Source organism: Schistocerca cancellata, chromosome 6, assembly GCF_023864275.1.
Source record: "Schistocerca cancellata isolate TAMUIC-IGC-003103 chromosome 6, iqSchCanc2.1, whole genome shotgun sequence".
Classification (NCBI taxonomy): domain Eukaryota; kingdom Metazoa; phylum Arthropoda; class Insecta; order Orthoptera; family Acrididae; genus Schistocerca; species Schistocerca cancellata.
This window is the reverse complement of record NC_064631.1, coordinates 75,978,680-75,999,037: the sequence shown is the minus strand read 5'-3', so window position 1 is coordinate 75,999,037 and position 20,358 is coordinate 75,978,680. Positions and strand designations below refer to the sequence as shown.

The 20,358-nt window shown below is 43.5% G+C and overlaps 1 protein-coding gene across 1 annotated transcript in view; it reads left to right on the top strand.

The window, feature by feature from the left end:
- The first annotated feature begins 2,964 nt into the window (after positions 1-2,964).
- Positions 2,965-20,358, top strand: part of LOC126088579 (trehalase-like) — a 306,521-nt gene continuing 289,127 nt past the window's right edge. Inside the window, exon 1 of the mRNA XM_049906775.1 lies at positions 2,965-3,096. The gene's annotated coding sequence lies outside the window, so the exon portion shown is untranslated. The remainder of the gene's footprint in view (positions 3,097-20,358) is intronic.

The following is a 20,358-nucleotide window of genomic DNA, read 5'->3' as shown; positions in this document are numbered from 1 at the left end:
ATGTTTCGCTCTCCGCGCATCACCCCAGACAACTTCACAATTCCACTACACTATCGACGTAGTTCTGGGTGCAAAAGTCTGGATAACAGAGGTGTCTGGCCTTTTAACACCAGAAAACATGCTCTTGCTATGTTGGTACTCCAGCCGGCTGGTAACAACGGGGAAAACTGCAGTCCGTGTATTTTCCGAGAACATGAACCTCGACTGTCGGCATAGTGACTGTAGTGAAGTATTGCAGAGGCGTTGTAGTCTCCCACGCAGCGACTACTCACCAGGGTGTCGTCGTCAGGAAAAAAGAAACTGGCATTCTAGACGCTGAAGCGTGCAAGTTCAGGACCCTGAATCGAGTAGAGAATTTAAATGAGAAAAGGATATATCGAAGTTAGATATAGTGGGAATTAGAGAAGTACAGTGGTGGGGAGAAAAGGACTTCTCGTCCGGTGAACGCTGAGTTTATAACGCAAAATCAGGTAGTGCTAATGTAGGGTAGATCACATAATCAATAAGAAAGTAGGCATGCGGGTAATCTACAATGAATAGTACACTGAAGACATTATCGTTCCCAAGACAGACAGATAGTCAGCACCCACGTTTACGTGCCAAATGACGAGATTAAATAAATTTTGAAGAGATAAAGGAAAATATTCAGATTGTTACGGGAGAGAAAATTAAATTGTGAAGCGGGTGTGATATTTGATACCAGGAAAAGGAAGAGAAGGAAGAAGAGAGTAGAGGGACTGGTGGAAATAAACAAAAGAGAAAGCTGCCTGGTGGAATTTTGCAAAAAGCATATTGTAATCATTGGAGTCACTTGTTTCGACCATCATGAAAGAAGGTTGTATGCAAGGAAGAGACCTGGAGACACCGGAAGATTTTACATTGGTTATAAAATTGTAAGATGCAGTTCGGAGCCAGATTTTAACTGTAAGACAATTCAAGCGGCAGATGTATAAAGTTAAGAAGATGGGACGTGGATACACTAAAATAAATAGAGGTTTCTTGAGAGATTCAAAGAGAGAATTAGGCAACGGTTGAGTGAAAGAAGGGAAAAGAGTAGAGTGGAAGATGAATGTGTAGTTTTCAGAGGTGAAATAGTGAAGGCAGCAAAGGATAAAATAGGTAAAACCAAAAGAGTCCAGTAGAATATGAAACGGAGAAAGCAGGAACAGGTTCACGAAAAATGTGAAAGCTGTAAAGGCATACATGGCTATGGTAAGGATAGATGCTGTCTGTAAGAAAAATTGAAGAGAATGTAGAAGAAGGAAGCAGCGGCGTGAATTGAAAGAGATCATATGGGAATCCAGTGCTAAGGAAATAAAGGGAAGGTGGACGATGGAAGGCATATATAGAGGGCCTGTACAATTAAGTGAAACGCACTATCGTAGACAGACAAGACGAAGTAAATCGAAATGACATGCGAAGTATGATACTGCAAAAAGAATTGGAATCTACACTGACTGATGTAAATTGAAGCACGGCAGGTTGGACCAGAATTATTGAGATCCTTGGAATAACGAGCCGTGGGGAAAGTGTTCCACCTGGTATGCAAAATATAAGTGTAAGGTGAAATACTCACAGACTTCACGTACTACATAATAATCGCAATTTCAAAAGAGGCAGAACCTGACAGATGCGAATAATACCGAAACATCGCTTAATAACTCATCGTTGGGTAATGCTGATACGAATTATTTACAAAAGAATGGGAAGACTAGTAGAAGACATTGGGTAAGATGAGTTGTGGCTTTGGTGAAAAGTGGGAACACGTGTGGCAATACAGGCCCTATGATTTGTGCTAGAAGATAGGTTCAAAACGTATCCTTGATTTACAGCATTTGTAAATAAAGAGAAAATTTTTAGAATGTTATACACTTTTCAAATTCTGAGGGTAGCAAGGATAAAATATACGAAGTGACAGGAGCTGCATGTCGAAGGATACGAAAGATGGGCAGTAGCTGGGAAAGTGTGAAGGAAACGGAGGTCAAATTTGGAAAGGAAATTTATATTCAGGGAGAAAAAATAGAACTCGAAAGTTTACTAGTGACATCGTAATTCTGATGCAGGCAGCAGAGGACATTCAAGAGAAGCCGAAAGGAATGTTAGTAGCGTGAGGTTAGTAGCGTGTACAGCAACAAAAACAAACAATGGTAATGGAAAGTAGTAGGAGTCAGTGAGACAATGGAATGGAAGTTAGACTAGGAAATGAGACAGTAGAAGTAGTTTTTAGTGTTTCGGTAGTAAAGTGACTGATGATGGCGGAAGTAGAGGATGTATAAAATTGAGATTGGCAACGTAAAGGAAATCGTTTCTGAAAAAGACTAATTTGTTAGCAACGAAAGTGTTGGGAATTATATTCTCGAGCTATTTCTTTGGACTATAGCATAAAATGATACTGAAACATGGACGATAAGCAGTTCTTACAAGAAGAAGAATGGTAAAGATTAGATGGGTAAATCGTGTAACTGACGAAAATGGAACTGGTTAAAAAGAAATATGTGACGTAACTTGGCTAAAAGAAAAACTCAGTTGATAGGAGACAGCTTGAGGCATCGAGAGACGGTCGAGTTGGCAATAGAGGCGAGTGCTTGTGAGAGCTGGCCAGGAATACGGTAAACAGATCGAAACTGATGCGCGGTGCAGTACACGAGAAGAGATGAGGAGGACCGTACAGGACAGACTAACGTGCAGAGTTGCACCGTATTAAAGACGCAGAGGAAAAATTGAAAGGTGCATCGGGTGTGACGTCGTCGAAAGCTGTTTGTGCATTTGCGACTGGCAGGCTGGCGTCAGCAGGTTTTCCTTTGGAGATAACCGCAGGCAGAGAGGTGGCGGCGCGGCTCGGAGGCGGCGGCAGCGGGCCCGGCTCCGGCGCCGACGTCACCGGCTGCGGCTATATGAGAGCCGGCCGCGGCGGCGCCGCCCCACTGCCGCCATGGCGCCCGCGCTGCTCGTTCTGCTCGCCGCAGCCGCCTTCGCCGCCGCCGCCCCCGCCGCCCCCGCCGCCCACGCGCCGCGCGGGCAAAAGACCGCCAGCTGGGAGCAGCGGCTGCTCGATCCCGAGGACGACCCGGACGCGCTGCCGCCCGCCTGCGACAGGTGAGTTACCGGCCTCGGCCTGCGTAACGACTGTCTGTGTACTCCTCTCCCAGCTCCGCGTGAGATGTACGACTGTGACGCCACAGTGCTCTTCTCGGAAGGCACATTCTCATACCCTAAACGACACAGTCTCGCGACAACTCGAGACACCTTCTTCCTCGCGCTTTTGCGCTACACTTTCGTGTGGGCTATACCGACCTGGTAGGATGTTCTAGCAGTGCACGTACGTATTCGTTAAATGCATTTTGTCGTGCCTGCTCCACGACTACTACAAACAGTGGAACATTAAGCGTAGGCTTCCGCGGCCGTTGTCATCTTCAATAAAATTCTTCAGGGTATCAGACCGCATCGTCATAATTTAAAATGCGCCAACGTTTCGGCCAGCGCAGTTGTTTGCCTACTCTTCAAGGCAACGTACGAGTCCTTCCTTATTGATTGTGCCCCAGAGAGTCGGAAGGGGGTAATTAATCTGAGGCGTGCTTGTGCCTTGTGTGTCGCCTGTAATCCAGTTAACTGCCCCACATGAAAGAGTGTAAAAGAAACGAGACCCTCGATCAGGCCTTGAAGCTCCAACGGTTATCGACGGGGTAATTCGGATGCGGTATGGCGGCACACACGGTTAGCACATGGTTTTCGCGGACGTTTAGCCGGCTTTCCAGTCCGTGCACCCGTTACTTCTCATTCAAGTAGCTCCTCACCTGGATCGCGAGGCTGAGCGCAGAACACCCTTAAACCATGAAACTTCCTGGCAGATTAAAACTGTGTGCCCGACCGAGACTCGAACTCGGGACCTCTGCCTTTCGCGGGCAAGTGCTCTACCAACTGAGCTACCGAAGCACGACTCACGCCCGGTACTCACAGCTTTACTTCTGCCAGTACCTCGTCTCCTCATGAAGGCCCTGATGAAGGCTAGCTGCAACAGTTTAACGTAAGGCCCTGATGAAGGCTAGCTGCAACAGTTTAACGTAAGGCCCTGATGAAGGCTAGCTGCAACGCTGGCCGAAACGTTGGCGCATTTTAAAATATGACGATGCGGTCTGATACCCTGAAGAATTTTATTGAAGAAAAAGTGGAACATTTCTAGAAGTCATCGTAGAATCGCCTTTCGCGTGATTTCCTGCAGGGGTGCACACTTCCGAGAAATCCGAAACTTAGATTCGGCCTCGCTGACACTGACTTTACGCGATCCTCCCATTGCCTATCGTTTCTGAGTGTTAGCCCTCAATACTTGCAGGATGTTTACGGACTCGCGGCCTCGCTAGCCGGACGCTGCCCGGCGCGGACCGCTATGCTCGCCACGGGCACGGCTGGGGCGGCGTCGCCCCGGGCCCGATCCCTCCGCTGCACTCTGACACTGTCGCGACGTCGCTTCTGAGTTATTTCTCCCATTAATAGAAATAACATTATGCTTCTCACCTTTGGTCCTTTCTGAAACTGTCAATATTGTGAACGGTCAACCTGAAAGCGCTTCACGGTGACCTAAATCGCACGGAAATAAACAAAAAAAAAAAAAAAGCAGCCTGGTGGAATTTTGCCAAAAGCATAATGTAATCTATAATTGTTTTGACCATCATGAAAGAGTTGCACAGCTGATATTCCCGTTCACCTAAATTTACATTCAGGCAGGTGTAAATGATACACGTTTCGTTATGTGTCTCTCGTGGTCGTGCGGTAGCGTTCTCGCTTCCCGCGCCCGGATTCCCGGGTTCGATTCCCGGCGGGGTCAGGGATTTTCTCTGCCTCGTGATGGCTGGATGTTGTGTGCTGTCCTTAGGATAGTTAGGTATAAGTACTTCTAAGTTCTATGGGACTTATGACCACAGCAGTTGAGTCCCATAGTGCTCAGAGCCATTTGAACCTTATGTGTCGTCGGTAATACGATCTTAATGTGCAGCACGGAAACTTTGTGCTTAAGAAAGAAATTTTACTTCGAAAAGCGCTCTTTAATGCCTCTTTAACGTGATTCAGAAATTAATTCTCACCAACTGCCCCAGTTCTTTCGCTCGGGAATATCATTCTGAATTTACGTGACCGTCTCCCGTTTAGTAGCTCCCTCAGAAACAGATCTGATAGCTCAGTTTTCATTTTCACCGACAAATCATCAGCGAGAACACGGTCTGCACGTATCTTCGGATTACGAGCGTTTATTCCGTCATCCCACTGTCACCGACATATCTGCGTCGGTCCAACAGTGACGCGGTTCTGGAACCGACAGATAGTAAAGCCGGTTATAACGCGTGACCGCGCTGTCTCCCTGATCCAACAGGGAACTATGTGGATAATCTTCCGTGTGACGTCCTACACTGAATTTTCAGTCACGTTAGTTTCTTGCGAGCTCGTATGACAGGACGTTATTCGTTACCTGCCTCTTACTGGAAAGCGGGCTCGCGGAATTTTAAGAATACGTATTACGGACGGTAACTGTATCTTTCGTGGTACTGGTTTTTTGGCCGTGGTCCGAGGTATGTTTCGTCTCCAACGATTCTCCAGGTTGTGTGAGAGACATCATCAGAGACTACAAAGGCGCAGCTTGTTAATTTTAGAAAGTCCGCCAGCATCGACTAGTTAAACGACTTCACTCAGACTAAGGAAAATGCAGGAACTATTGCGTAAAGAAATATAATTACAGAATTTGTGTGAACAAGTTTACGTGTGCACATTAACTAAATACACCGTTACGACCTGTGAGTACGTCTGCCGCGCAAGCAGACAGAACGCTACGCACGGAGACGCTTATGAAACAATCTCACTCAACAGAAAACTACTCTGTGGAACACGACGCCTTCGATGTAGCGTCTGCCCTTCCCGTCGATACAGTCTAGCGACGCCCCACAGTTACGTTCTCCGAACGGCCGCCTCAGCACCTCATTACTGTACTGGATTCGCAGTTTCGTAATATAAAAATCGGTTGAGTTCACCAGTGAATGCTAATAATGCTAACTGATACCCACCTTGTGACAGCCGAGGGAAATAAGGGGGAAAAACTTAAAACTAACTTTCTCTGATCATAGCACAATTATCGCCACCAACTAGTTGCGGGTAACGAAGTCTTTGCATCAAGGTGGACCCACAAAAAGCATGCATTTCATTCCTCACGGGAGAAATCGGTTTTATGTCAGTATACCTAAAACTGTCACAATGAAGCTTTTCCAAACTACATGTGCAATTAATGTGGTACTCTCACGTAATCAAATAATACACACTGACACGCGAATTTATCTCAGCCATTGAATTCAATATGGACGGAGAAGACATTGAATAGGATATCCTGCTCAGTCCGCCATTAGCACGTCACAACTGCTAGTGTATGTGATGTGAATAACAACGCAGTTTTGTGCTACGTTAAGCCGTAGTCGTCTGCCCGGCCATTAAAACTACTAATTACCTTTTATTAAGGACCGCTAACCACATTTTATTCGAGAAGTTGTACATCAGTATCAGTGGAGTGTAAAGAGTTGAAACGTCCCCTTAGAACTATTTTACACGACTGTGCCTAAACTGACACACAATATTTTTAGCGCAACGCAATCTGACTTTCAGAAATCCCTACAAAGGAATGGCCCTGACTAACATTAACCTGTAGCTTTCACAAATCACTTACCTCACCAAAAATCTCCGTTACTCGAACTACTGCAATACAGTGAGCGCCACTACTGCCAGCTAAATAAAAGATTCAAACTACGGAAGGCACTAACTACTGATAGTCATAGTTAGCAAATGAAAGATTTTAATAGAGAACAAGCAATGTATTTACCTTAATAGTCATAATATATATAGCAGTTCATGACAAATTTCAAAACTCCGCCATCTCTCTCCCCACATCCACCACTGCTGGCGGCTCACCTCCAACTGCGCAACGCTACGCGCTGTTCACATCCAGCTGCCCAACACACAATGGCAGACAACAATGCAAACTAGCCACAGCCAGTCATTTTCATACAGAGAGCGCTACGTCGCGGCGGCGTTACCAATAAGAAAACCTAAACAGCCTACTTACAACTGTAGCGAAGCCGCGGTCTTCCGCTACATTTTCACCGTTCATACTCGCCTTCATTACCAAATTAGCCATTCCTTCATGCCTCGCGATCAAACCAACACTTCTTTAGTCGATTTGGGCCATAAATCCCTTTTATTCTCCTCTACGCCCACGTTTCACTTTCATGCAATTACTTCCAGAAAAGACCTGTGACAGATGTTGAAAAATTACTCTTTTTCGGCAAAGCTTTTCTTGATACTGCAGCTCTCCTTTTTGTATGCTCCCTACTTGGATCTTCGTCAGTTATTTGCCTGCCAAAATAGAAAGATTCATCTACGACATTTACTCCGTCATTTTCCTAAACTAATTCCCTCGGGACTGTCTGATTTATTTCGATTATACCCTTCTTTTACTTTTGTTGATGTTCGTTTTATGATCTGCTTTCAAGATACCATCCGTTCCACTCAACTTACCTATTCTTTTCCATCTAAGGCAAATGTCTAAGTTTTATTTCTTCCTTCTATATGTTAATTCGGTTTTCAAGTCTGTTCTTGGTTTCTCTCCCTGATAATTCACTGGTGAAATTCAACAATATCAGCAATTCGCTGCTACCCTATTCCAACCTCTTCTCAGGTATTACTTCCCTTTCCTGTCGTTCGGCTCTTATAGCTCCAGCCTCGTGTGTGTTCAAGTTATAGGTAACCTTCCGGTCTCTACATTCGATCCCCACTAGCTTCAGATTACCAAACAGTGTATTCCAGCCACCAGCGCTGGCCAGTACCTCCAGACCTCTTCCACGTTTGCAGTGTTCTTTCACGATTCTCAACCTAAGTATTATCAATTATTGAATTGTGTCCTCTGAAAGCATCATCTCTTGCTTTGACTATTACTGACAGCCAGTTTTCCGTCTCAATGAAACTCTTCTGTTCCATGGCCTACCGAATAATTTCTTTATCTCTTCATATACTTTTTTCTTAATTTGTTAATCAGCCTTGGAGTTACTACAAATTTTCACTGAAGCCAAAATTTAGAGTAGTTGGTATTTTCTCACTTTTGAGAGATAACTCGTTTGCATTTATTATTTTTTGTTCTTCTACACTGTACTTAATATTTTGTATTCCTGTTACTTAAATATCTGATTCAGAGAAAAAGTCTTGAAACCGGACAATGCTTTTAAGCGGCTAATATCAGGAGTGTAGTACTATTGTGAGAGTTGTTGGCAACTAGATGTCTGTTAAAGTTACAGTTATTTTCATGTTCCATGAATGATTTGCGTGACAAGTAGTAATGATCGATACGCTGTTTGCCTTTTAGAACATTTAACTGTACCCGCTTTGAAGTTCTGGGATGAATCTTAGGACTTTGTTGCTCACGTCCTCTTCCTAAGCTGGCTGGAGGGCGTAAGAATTTAAGAAACGTTCTTCTAGTGGACAGAGATTACTCTCGCGTTATCTTTCGCCTAGCGCTGCGCCTAAGACCACGGAGTGGCAGCGGAACGTGCGTCCAGGGCAGCGAGCGTGGCCAGGGGCAGCCGCACCTGCCCGCGAACGCGGCTGGCTTCCTCGCATTGCGATGGGTGGGATTCTGCGACAGCTCATAAATATAAAAAAGAGGACAAAATAGTGAGTGAAAATTCACAAAAAAAGACACCACGGGCAGACGATAGCATAATTGCAGAATACAATTCTTACGAAAAGTAGAAACAACATACGTACGTTGATGAGATATGAATTCACGAGTCGCACGGTGAAATAGTCCTACTAAAGCATTCTTCCGTGGTTTTATTGCCAGACATCAGTGCCAGTCGAAGTGTGTCTGTTCCTGGATTAACTCACTGCCAACAAAAGCAGGTAATATTTTGTCTTACCACGTAAATATTTTTCCATGTGTCAATTAATGGCTCAGATGGCTCTGAACACTATAGGACTTAACTTATGAGGTCATCAGTCTCCTAGAACTGAGAACTACTTAAACCTAACTAACCTAAGAACATCATACACATCCATGCCCGAGGCAGGATTCGAACCTGCGACCATAGCGGTCGCGGGGTTCCAGACTGTAGCGCCTAGAACCGCTCGGACATCCCGGCCGGCGTGTCCATTAAAATCATTCATTTAATCAAAGTTATTATCTGCTTGGGGCGGACTCTTGTCCCGCAACAGATTTCATTAATATTACGGATTTGCAGTGCTGTAAAAAAGGGGAAGTAATTTTTACATTGTCAACAAAATATTTTCGGATTCGGGGGAGAAAGTTGACGATGCAAATTTGGTGAAAAAATATTGCGGCTACGAAATATATTTTTATTTCAATGACTGTCGCCCCACTCGGATACTAAGTCCTGACACTCACGCCCCTGTTTCGCGATAATATAAAACCAGTTCTCCTTCTTGGAACTTCGATGTCCTCCGTTAACCGTATCTGATGCAATACTCCAGAAGAGAGCGGAGAAGCCTAGTGGGAGTAATCTATGTGGTGGACCTGTTCCATTTTCTAAGAGTTCCACCAATAAATTGCCGTGTTTGGTTTGCTTTATCAACAACTTCATCCGTGTAATTGTTCCAGTTTAAGATGTTCGAAATTATGATCCCAAAGCATTTAGTTGAAGGTCTGTGTGATTTAACGTGTGATAGAAATTTACCATATTCCTTTTAGTATTCCCGTTCATGATCTCACAGGTTTTATTCCTTAGGGTCAATTTCCACTTTTCGCACCATACAGATGTCTTGCTTGAATCATTTTTCAATTAGTTTTCGTGTAGGATTGATGACTTTACCAGCCGGTAAACGTCTGCATCATCTCCAGTTGACGTAAGCGGGCTGCTCAGAATGTCTCCTAAATCGTTTGTATGGAATAGGTACAGCAGAGGGTCTAGAGCACTGCCTTGCGCAACGCGAGATATGACTTATGTTTCACTCGACATCTTTCAGTCTACCAGCTGTGTCCTTCCTGAGAGGAAATCACAGCATTTGTGCCACAACTGAAAAAATTATACTGCAAATCGACTTCAGTGATAAGGGTCTGTAATTCAGCGGATTACCCCTATCTTCTTTCTTTAGTATTAGTGTGACCTGTGCAAAATTCCAGTCTGCAGGTACGGATCTTTCGTCGAGCGAGTGGTTGTAGATGACCGCTAAGTGTAGGGTTATTGCAAGGAATCTAGCTGGTATACAATGTGCACTGGACGAGTTTCATCATCATAAAGTAATTTAAGCTGCTTTGTTGCACTGAGGAAATCTGCACGTAAGTTACTCATGTGGGCAGCTGTTCTTGATTCCAGTTCTGGAATATTTATTTCATCTGCTTTGGTGAAGGTATTTCCAGTGGCGTTGTCAAGCGCAGTCAACCTATTGACTGTGTCTTTCCACTAGTGTAGTTCGCATGCGAAGAGAATGTCTGTCGATTTTCTGTCAGATTTCCAGACTGAATATCGTTGTGGAAGCTACTAAAAGCACCTAGCATTGAAGTCCGTGCTCAGTTTCGAGCTTCAGTAAAACATCGCCAGTCTTGAAGATTTTGTGTTGTTTTAAATTTAACATGCTGTTTTGTTAGTTCTCCTTTAATATTCTGACCTATTTTGTGTACCATGGGGGATTAGTACTAAATTTTTTTATAATTTATTCGGTATCAATCTTTCAACTGCCGTTATACTATTTCTTTGGATGTAAAGTATATCTGGTCCACACATACATAGGAAGGCGACAAGGGAATTTTTTTCTGGTTTTTTTACATATATTTTGCGTTTGCTTTCGGCAGCTGTGGATGTTGTGGAGGTCAGTCTCATTACAACCATCTTGCAGTCGCTAGTTCCTGTATCCGTCATAAAGTTAGAGCCTGCTCCTTTACCCATTTCAAATGAGATGCAAGTTTTGTTTGAATTGTTGAACAACTGTGTCATCTGATTTGGAGGCCGGTAAAAGCAACCAATTATTAGTTTAATGCGGTGTCAGGTACAACATCTACCAATACTAACTCACAGGATCTATCTACTTCCATTTAGCTACAAAATAAACTACTTTTTACTAGAAGCAAACACATCACTAGCCTTTGTGAGCGCAATTAGATCCTTTGTGGTAATTTCGGCTCAGTTTATAGTGGGCTTTAGCCAGCTTTTAGTATTTACACTGAAGAGCCAAATAAAATTGTACACCTGCCTAATATCGTGTAGGACCCCCGAAAGCACGCAAAAGTGCCGCAAGACGACGTGGCATGGACTCGACTAACGTCTGAAGCAGGGCTGGAGAGAACTGTCACCATGAATCCTGCAGGGTTGTCCATAAATACGCAAGAGCACAAGGGGCTGGAGATCTCTTCTGAACAGCCATTGTATGGCATCCCAGACATGCTCAATAATGTTCGTGGCTGGAGAATTTGGTGACAAGTGAAAGTGTTTAAACTCTGGAGAGTGTTCCTGGAGCAACTCTGTAGCAATTCTAAATGTGCGGTGTCGCGTTGTCCTGCTGGAATTTCCCAAGTCCGTCGAAATGCACAATGGATATGAATGAATGCAGGTTATCAGACAGAATGCTTATGTACGTGTCAGAGTCGTATCTAGAGGTATCAGGGTCCCATATCACTCCAACTGCACACGCCCCACACCATTACAGAGCCTCCATCAGCTTGGTCAGTCCACTGCTGACATGCAGCGTCCAGGGATTCATAAGGTTGTCTCCATACCCACACACGTCCATCCGCTCTATACAATTTGAAACGAGACTCGTCCGACCACGCAACATGTTTCCAGTCATCGGCAGTCCAGTGTTGACCGGCCTAGGCAGGGCTAAAGCTTTGTGTTGGGCAGTCATCAAGGGTACACGAGTGGCCCTTCGGCTCCAGAAGCCCATATCGATAATGTTTCGTTGAATGGTTCGCACCCTGACACTCGTTGACGGCCCAACAATGAAATCTGCAGCACTACGCGAAAGGGTTGCACTTCTATCACGTTGAACGATTCTCCTCAGTCGTCGTTGGTCCCTTTCTTGCAGGACCCTTTTCCAGCCGCAGCGATGCCGGAGATTTGATGTTTTTTCGGATTCCTGATATTCAAGGAACACTCGTGATATGGTCGTACGGGAAAATCCCCACTTCATCGCTACCTCGGAGATGCTGTGTCCCATTGCTCGTGCGACGACTGTAACACCACATTCAAACTCACTTAAGTCCTGATAACCTGCCATTGTAGCAACAGTAACAGATCTAACAACTGCGCCAGACGCGTGTTGTCTTATATGGGGGTTGCCGACACCAGAGCCTGTTTATATATCTCTGTATTTGAATAGGCATACCTATACCATTTTGTTTGGCACCTCTGTGTTTAACGATTTGAGCTTCAGTGCTTTGTGTTACCACTGGAGGTCTGGTTCTTTCCCAGGACAGCTATGGCAATATATAAATGTAATAACACTGTGTCCTACGTGTTCCCTCGTCCTGCTTTCCCCTTGTAGCCTTTGTTCCAGCTGACATATGATACAAATTTCTGTCCTCCTGGTTTATGATTTGCCTGTTGTGGCGTTACCGACCAATGTCGCTCAGTGTTTAAGACTCTGCAGTCGTATTCTGGAGGACGGTAGACGGCAAGAATCCCTGCCTGTTTATCTGGATCTCTGTCTTCAATAGTTGCCGTAGATTCTTTAAGGCGAATGCAGCAAAGCGTCTGCGATATGGACACACCGATTTTCTGCCCAGTGCGCTCAGTCGCAACTTGCGCTCTGTCGTTTCCCTTGTAGAGGCGGCAAAAAATAGCTTAACTGACAGAAATAACCGGCTTGAGAAACATCTGTTACCGTAATAACCGCTTACATGATACTAGCAGTTATTTTAATAACGGCCAATAGTGCGTGGCGTCATCTGTTTAGCGACGTACGTACTAAGCTTTCGCATCATCTGAGATCTGACCACGAATAAATGACATAGCAGATAGAGGGACCACCAGTAATGTATTCTATACAATCTGGAAATAGCTGTCAGACTTCACGCCCATAGAGTATGTATACCTATGGGGTGAATGTATGTACAGCGTATGTTCGCAACATGAAACAGGGCTAGTGACGTGATTTTGGGACGACGCTGTTTGCCTACCATTTACTTTAATAGCGAAACTTGAATATTACGCATATTCGTCTTGTTTTATATACGTTTCGACACGTTTGAGTTTTAGTAACAGCTATTATGCAATTTTTGTCGTTGGCACGGATGTAAAGAGAAGTATGTGGAAGGAGGACCAGTTAGTATTCGTAGTACGACAAATGAATAATTGTAAATTTCATATTTACATGAGTCAATTAATATGTTGAAAAAGTCGAGACACAGTATTATACTCTTGTACTGTACGGATAATGTCTGCTATTTTAGCCGGCCAGTGTAGCCGAGCGGTTCTAGGCGCTACAGTCTGGAACCGCGCGACCGTTTCGGTCGCAGGTTCGAATCCTGCCTCGGGCATGGATGTGTGTGATGTCCTTAGGTTAGTTACGTTTAAGTAATTCTAAGTTCTAGGGGACTGATGACCTCAGATGTTAAGTCCCATAGTGCTCAGAGCCATTTGAAACATCTGAAATTTTATGGAGACGTGTTTACGAGACACGTGCTAGATAAATTGCATGAGGAAACAGCCAGTCAGTGTGTACGTATTGTTGCTATCTTAAAATGCATATGAAATTTGTAAATGGCAGTCGGATTAATTTTCTCGAATTTATACAGGTTCTCAAACCCTTGCCCTGTGTACCCAAGTATTTCCGCATGAGACAGTTTCCTGTACAGTGTCGCTGTAAAGTAATTAATTAGAACAAATTCGACACCAATATAAAATCTAAAAAAAAATGTTGGCTGTAACTTCTTTTATAACTCCAAACTTCGAGCACTGACCTTATATGTTTTGTGCGTAGTGTATGGTTGTATTTGTTTGTCAAAAGCAGAAGGGTGTATAAACAAAAACCTGAAAATCATAATAGATAAGCTGGTGTCGCAAATCTTTCACCGTATCCACAGTAACACTCTCACAGTTCCAGACGAGTTGTTTCTTCGTGAGACTTCGGCGCCGTCTACATTGTGATTGTAATCAATTAGAACAGAGATTCGACAATACGAATAAGTGCAACAGAAAACGTAAAAAAATATTGTTTGCTGTCAGTTCGTATCCCGTTACCGAAAAAACGTACATAAATTTAAATTTGAGCCACGGTAGTGTGGCAGAAAAGCCCAGTATCATTGCTGTTCACGTCTGTAAGCTGACTTGAATTCCTGGTAACACCGTGATGAGATGTCTGTAAAGCGCGTATATAAAGTTTCACGATACTTGCCGGCCGCGGTGGTCTAGCGGTTCTGGCACTACAGTCCGGAACCGCGGGACTGCTACGGTCGCAGGTTCGAATCCTGCCTCGGGCATGGGTGTGTGTGATGTCCTTAGGTTAGTTAGGTTTAAGTAGTTCTAAGTTCTAGGGGACTTATGACCTAAGATGTTGAGTCCCATAGTGCTCAGAGCCATTTGAACCATTTTTTTCACGATACTTCTAAAGAAGATTTCTCTAAAGCAGTAAAGTAATAACACTCAAAATACGCTAAGCGCTATACGGGCCTAGATACGCCGTCCTCAAATTACGAACTGCAGGAAATGTTGCGGACAGAATTCTCGTTCTGCCCGTCCGAATGCACACTCCATAAATATTTATACTCTATTTACGCGCAATGTGTTCGTCGAGGTGTGTACTTTGAATTAGTGCTACCTACCTACCTAGAGTGATCTCGTGCGACTACAGAAATAACCCGTCAACAGAGGAGTATACCTGTAAGTTATTTTTCTGTGGCATTTACTTTTCACTCAGAGTTAAAACTTTTTCTCTGGGAGTTGCGGCCTTCCAGTACAGCTAACCTGGAAGCTGATAACTTCGTTCCGGACTCCAGCAGGTCGCAGCACACGCTGATATTTCCAGAGTGGACAGATATTGGAGTATAAATAATGGTTTGTGACGAGGGCCTCCCGTCGGGTAGACCGCCCGCCTGGTGCAAGTCTTTCGATTTGACGACACTTCGGCGACTTGCGCGTCGATGGGGATGAAACGGTGATGATTAGGACAACACAACACCCAGTCCCTGAGAGGAGAAAATCTCCGACCCAGCCGGGAATCGAACCTGAGCCCTTAGGATTAACAGTCCGTCGCGCTGACCACTTTTTTATATTTTCATTTTTTGTTTTTTTATTTTTTTTATTTTTATTTTTTTTATAATTGTCTGAAAATAAAAAATTAAACTCTTCACTCGAGGGAAGACTTGAACCAAGGACCTCTTTTTTTATCTCTCTTTTTTTATGGAGGTGGGGGAGGGCGGGGGCCACTCAGCTACCGGGGGCGGACAGATATTGGAGTGAAACAAATGTTTTTGTATTTCGAGTGAAATAGTCGCCGACCGTCAGGGGGTCCACAGAATTTACAAATAACTGCGTTGTTATTGCTGTTAACGTCATCCACATGCCGCTGCATATGCAGTTGCAGTTAATCTGTGTCAAGTAGCTTTTAGCCAGGTACTGCGCGCACTTTCACGAATACCAAACCAAATTAAAAAAACTTAAGTACCTCGTACGTTTCGCAGATTTAACTATAGGAGCACAATAAAACAATAAATGTGAAAATAATAAGTAAGAAAAACTTTGAGAATGGGCTGGCGCGAGGAGGCAGTGCCAGTTGGCTACGTTAAGAGACTAAACCGTGCAGAGATAAAGCGACGAAAGTTTCAGCTATAAGAAACACATTGGAGAGAAATTATTCTGAGTCAGCGTATATTCAAGCTGAAGGATATCTAGCAGCTCGCGTATCGTAGACGCTCAAAGTTAATTGCAAGTTCGTCAGAGAAATTCGATAGTAAAAATATGAGTTAAAAGTAAGTGCTAAAAGTAACTGGTGTAAAAAATAGCCCTAACCGCGATAATTGGTACCGCGAAATAACCGTTCGGCTCATCGTCGCCTGTCCTTTCTACCTTTCTGCGGCCGTTTTCCTGAACGGTGCGCCGTTGTTCTGTGTGAACGTTCGCCGGCCCGTCCAGTGGCCCGCCTGCTGGCTCCTCTGCTGCCCGGCCCGTGTTTATTGCCGCCTCGCCACGGCACGCCTGCTCGTTACGGGGGGAATTTCCCTCCGCGCTGGTCACGACCCCCACAACAACACATTCCTTCGGCTGTATGTTGCTCTACTGCGGTCTTTGGTCCCGACACAAGTCTGACACGGAGGATGCTAAGTTCACCGGACTTGGATACGATGTGACGTCATTATGACGTATACACGCTACATCGAAAAAGATAGAAACCGTATATCGACTATTCGACTTTTGTGAACTTTCGAGAGGTTGTGACAGGGTAGCGCTGTGCTCTGCGCCATTCGTTTAAATGTGTTTTGCGTCCCTTGCGTTTAAATCGTGTATTGCACTGTGTTTGTGTCCTGTGCGTTGTTTTTCGTTTGATCGTTTCTAATTATTGTGGCTATCCGCTCATGTTGTAATGCAATTCGTATTTTGCATAATCTTGTCTTAGCAAATTATACTGCTGACGTAAACCACATTGACATGGCCAGGCACATGCTAAAACTATTGTGGTTGTATACATGACATAATATACAGTACGTCTGGTTTATCATACCACCATGGAATGCTTTGACACTGCATTCAATCATTTCATACGTCAATCAGTACTAGACACTAACCTTTGGTTAAGATTACATTGAGAAATCCACTTCCCCTCGTATTTCATCTCCGGTCGACGATTTTTCTTCAACAATGCCTCATATTTTTCTGTTTAAGTTCGGAATTCAATCATTCTACACACCAGTCATTACTGGACACTAAGGTACCTGTCTGTGCGGTCCGAGTGTAAAATTACTTGGAATTATGGTTGATAAAAGACTATCTTTGGATGGACATGTAAACTACTTAGCTAACAAACTTGCACTTTCAGCTATATTATTTAAGAATAAGAAGTCAGCAAGAGTATGCTGCTACAATCTAATATGTACTGACAAGACCAATTGTATGAAACCATACTAAAATGTTGATAATAAATAAATATTATTTTCGGCGTAAGCATTCATTACAACAATCACACAATCTAATCTGGTCGGGACATAAGAAGACTTCACTTTTTTACGAAACGTGTTGTCCGTGGTGTTTTCAAGGCCACGGTCGGGAATATTTCTATTAATATCCATCTCTTTTATTTTGGCGAAATACATATACGCTGCCACACAGCTGTTTTCAGAATCGCACGTGTCAAAACAAACCACTAGCTGACGACAGTTTAGAATCTCGAACGTTCGTAAAATTCGATAGGTGTGTTAATCGACTAAAGCGTATATACGTCATAAGGACGTCACATCATATCCAGGTTGGGTGAACTTAGCATCCTCCGTCTGACACAAACTCTCCACACCTTCCCTTACCCACCACAACCTAGATACATTTGAACCGTACATTTGAACCGCCCTCGGATGTGTCGTGTCAACCGATCTCTTCTATTAGTCAGCTAGTGCCAAAAATTTCTTTTCTCGTCATTTCTAGTCAATACCTCCTCTTACTTATGTGATGTACCCATTTTAGCTTCAACATTCTTCTGTAGCATCACATTTCAAAAGTTTCTTTCCTCTTCCTCTCTGAACTTCGCATCGTCTAGTTTCACGTTCTTTCAAGCCTACATTCAAATCATTTTCGATGTAACGAATTTCTCTTCTTTCAGAAGTGTTTCTGAGCTTCTCTGCTGTAGCAACTCTTAGTTTCGTGTCCCCTCTACTACGTTCATCATCAGTTATTTTGTAGGCAAAATAGCTAAACCGGTCTACGGCTTTTACTGCCTCTTTCCATAATCTAATTCCCTCAGCATCGCCTCATTTCATTCAACTTCATTCCATTTCAAATGGTTCAAATGGCTCTGAGCACTATGGGACTTAACTTCTGAGGTCATCAGTCCCCTAGAACTCAGAACTACTTAAACCTAACTAGCCTAAGGACATCACACACATCCATGCCCTAAGCAGGATTCGAACCTGCGACCGTAGCGGTCGCGCGGTTCCAGATTATAGCGCCTAGAACCGCTCGGCCATTCCGGCCGGCTACGTTCCATTTCTGTCATTTTAGTTTGACTGATGTTTCTCTTATAATCTCTTTTCAATACACTATCCACTCCATTCAATTGGTCTTCAAAGGCCTTTGCTATCTCTGACAGAATTACAATGTCATCGGCAAACCTCAAAGTTTTTCCTCCTTCTCCCCCAACTTTCATTTCATCTACAAATCTTTCTTTGGCTTCCTTTACTAGTTGTTCAATGTACAAATTAAACAAAAGTGCCCCACTCCAGTATTAACCTCTCTTTAAGGTTGTATGATTGATTTTATTTAATATTTGACTTGCAAAGTAATTAATAGAGAGAGATAGTCTTTTTAATAGAAACTTATAAAATTACTCCAATTTGGCATTATCATTTAAATTCCTTACTAAAGTGAAGCTTAATATTTCTAAAGTTAGGAGCATTGCGATAAGAAAGTGGAATCATTAGTCCTGATAGCGATCTTGTTTACATGAACTTTCTGATAGCGAGAAAAAATATGAACATTGGCTGTGCAAGTCGCACTACAGTATCCATCAGTATGAAAGGCGGACAACGTTACGAAAAGATGCACACTCGATTTTAATAGTAAAGTGGCTGGCGAGAGAGTGACTACCGCTCGATCGCAGCGTCATCAGATAAATCAACAAACAAGTAGTTATTAAGACCTCAACGAATCGCAAATTACTTTTTAGAGCGAAGCAGATGGTGAAAGGAATCACTTGCCACAAATAAGGAAACAAAATTTATGATCATTGAATTATTATTCAAATTACGAATGATAGCATAAAAAACTGCACTATGGCATCAACATGCGCAAATGGAACTTACATGGTCACAATCAGGTTTTCCATATGAAAAGACAGTGCAAAGTCGACACTAAGAGCATTTAAAATGGTATGATTACAAAGAGTAAGATACAGTGCAGCTTCATAGGTTATTTTGTCTCAGAGTAGATAAGTCTCAATATTATCGCTATAGTTATTTTTTATGCTATACTTATAAGACACTGTTTCTCCTTCAGGTCTTTCGACTCTTATAACTGTTATTTGCCTACTTTACAAATTGTAATTAACCTTCCACTCCTTGTATTTTACACTTGACATATGCAGAATTTCAAAGAGTCTATTCCATTTAACAATCTACATCTACATCTACATGATTACTCTACAATTCAGATTTAAGTGCTTGACAGAGGGTTCATCGAACCACAATCCTACTATCTCTCTACCATTCCACTCCCGAACAGCGCGCGGGAAAAACGAACACCTAAACCTTTCTGTTCGAGCTCTGATTTCTTTTATTTTATTTTGATGGTCATTCCTACCTATGTAGGTTGGGCTCAACAAAATATTTTCGCATTCGGAAGAGAAAGTTGGTGACTGAAATAGATCTCGCCGCCACGAAAAACGTCTTTGCTTAAATGACTTCCATCCCAACTCGCGTATCATATCTGCCACACTCTCTCCCCTATTACGTGGTAATACAAAACGAGCTGCCCTTTTTTGCACCCTTTCGATGTCCTCCGTCAATCCCACCTGGTAAGGATCCCACACCGTGCAGCAATATTCTAACAGAGGACGAACGAGTGTAGTGTAAGCTGTCTCTTTAGTGGACTTGTTGCATCTTCTAAGTGTTCTGCCAATGAAACGCAACCTTTGGCTCGCCTTCCCCACAATATTATCTATGTGGTCTCTCCAACTGAAGTTGCTCGTAATTTTAACACCCAGGTACTTAGTTGAATTGACAGCCTTGAGAATTGTACAATTTATCGAGTAATCGAATTCCAACGGATTTCTTTTGGAACTCATGTGGATCACCTCACACTTTTCGTTATTTAGCGTCAACTGCCACCTGCTACACCGTACAGCAATCTCTTCTAAATCGCTTTTCAACTGATACTGGTCTTGGGGATGACCTTACTAGACGGTAAATTATAGCATCATCTGCGAACAACCTAAGAGAACTGCTCAGATTGTCACCCAGATCATTTATATAGATCAGGATCAGCAGAGGCCCCAGGACGCTTCCCTGGGGAACACCCGATATCACTTCAGTTTTACTCGATGATTTGCCGTCTATTACTACGAACTGCGACCTTCCTGACAGGAATCGCGGATCCAGTCGCACAACTGACACGATACCCCATAGGCCCGCAGCTTGATTAGAAGTCGCTTGTGAGGAACGGTGTCAAAAGCTTTCAGGAAATCTAT